The sequence below is a fragment of the Rhagoletis zephyria genome, unplaced genomic scaffold (genome assembly GCF_001687245.7).
Source record: "Rhagoletis zephyria isolate East Lansing unplaced genomic scaffold, Rhagoletis_zephyria_1.1 Rzeph_scaffold_18449, whole genome shotgun sequence".
Lineage (NCBI taxonomy): Eukaryota > Metazoa > Arthropoda > Insecta > Diptera > Tephritidae > Rhagoletis > Rhagoletis zephyria.
This window is the reverse complement of record NW_016175510.1, coordinates 418-2266: the sequence shown is the minus strand read 5'-3', so window position 1 is coordinate 2266 and position 1849 is coordinate 418. Positions and strand designations below refer to the sequence as shown.

At 30.5% G+C, this 1849-nt stretch overlaps 1 long non-coding RNA gene across 1 annotated transcript; it reads right to left on the bottom strand.

Annotated features, from left to right (window-relative positions):
* Positions 1-265: 265 nt before the first annotated feature.
* Positions 266-780, bottom strand: LOC108380177 (uncharacterized). The gene is made up of 2 exons (XR_001849545.1): positions 617-780; positions 266-555 (listed from the first exon to the last, which is right to left on the bottom strand). It is a non-coding gene; the product is annotated as an uncharacterized LOC108380177 (long non-coding RNA).
* Positions 781-1849: the final 1069 nt, after the last annotated feature.

Below are 1849 nucleotides of genomic sequence, written 5' to 3'. Positions count from 1 at the left end.
AAAAGTTATATACCATATAAATAAGAGAAATCAGCGGACCACTTTGTGTTTTTACTTTTTTTGCTTTTTACATGCAATAAGTAAAAATAATTTTTACCAGAGATCCAATTTCGAACTTCGAACCCCCATATCTCGATTTCGGAGGCTAACTTAGAAGAAAGGATAACTTACTTTTTTTTACTTATGACTCAGTCTCTTAAAAAAACTTGGTTTGGTGCAATGCCCAGCCGAGTGCTGTACAGTGAAATTAATGAAACCAATAAAATATTTTATGGCTTGAGGTAAATTTCTAGTATATTTATATTTTCTTTGCTTTTCAAAACGGTAGTGGTGGATGAAAGTTGCTTTTATAATTGCAATATCTTTCTTTTTAAAAATATGCAGTAACAAAAAATTATGCAAATTAATAAACAAGTTACATCATATCTAAATCGCGGTTTACGATTTGAGTGTAAATATAATTTAATATGGAACATTTGAAAAAAGATAAGAAACACTTTCGCCATTGTGTGTTCTCCTTACAGCTTCAGCAAACATCATTGATACATCAATGCACTGAAAGATAATAAAAAAACTTAGCTTGACTCCGTTATATTTGATAAAAATTAAGTCAGACCTGAATTTTAGGACAATCTCTCATATGTCCATCTTGCGGTATAGTATTTGTAACCACTACAGCTTCGAAGCAAGCATTATTAATCCGTGAAATCGCCGGTCCGGAAAAAATTCCATGGGTTAGTATGGCGTACACCTATAAGAATAAAAGCATGTAAGTCTATACATATATTTATATAATAAAAGAAATTCGAGATTCCTTTCTTCAAGCGAAAAGAAAAAATGCAGCTTAATTCACAAATATTTTTACATAATAATTAGTGCTAAGTATTTTCTTTAAAATTCTATTTTATAACAGCGTGAACAGTTTTAAAGTTTTAACCTATTATGATATTTGCATATATGTATGTGATAATTGCAAGTCACTTCATGAGGCAATATACTTTCAGTAAGAATGGCTATCAGAGAGTAGAAATACAAAATAGGTTGACAAAAATTAGTCCGAAAAAAGTGACCTTAAATAGTTCATACCAATTAATTTTCATAAACTCCGCTTCGGTTGTATCTTCAGATAAGTCTTACAGGTCAACCTAATATTCACGCACACCGGCAATTTACTATCACAAAATTGCTCATGCCCATACAACATGTACTTTATGACTTCAAATGGTTTTGGGGTAAAGATAAGAATCCAGCTCTCAGGAAAAATCTCAAGACATATTTTTAATTTTTTCTGTTGCTTGAAAAAACACATTGATTTTGCATTTTTTTCTTGAGAGTTGCAAACTGATTTAAACAATTCTGATAAAAGAAAATTACTATTCCATTTCTTATGCGCAATTTTATATGAATTTTTTGTTTTTCTTGAGAGCTGGAAACAGCCCTTAAAAGTGAAAGTACATAACATTCATTGCGTCGCCGTCAATGTCAGCGTTGACGATGCTTATGCACAAGCTAAAGCCCGGTTATGCGACACTTATACTTGACTTGACTTACCTAGAAATTTAGAAACTACTATTACCCTGCGTGTCACCCATTACCTTTTACTTTTCTTTTGATTCTCTGCACTTGTATTTATTGGTACACGTAAAATTGTAAACGTTTAATTTGTTTTTTTCAAAAGTTGATGCAAAATAAGAATTAAAATAAATGTATTTACGCGTTGAAATTTTGCTTGTTTTTTTATTATTTTACTTTCAGTCTTTATTAGAAAGATTGTTTTTCGACTGCCAGATGAATTGCATTTATACAAAAAATCATATTTGTGTGGCATATTTGGAGGAATTTTATTAAA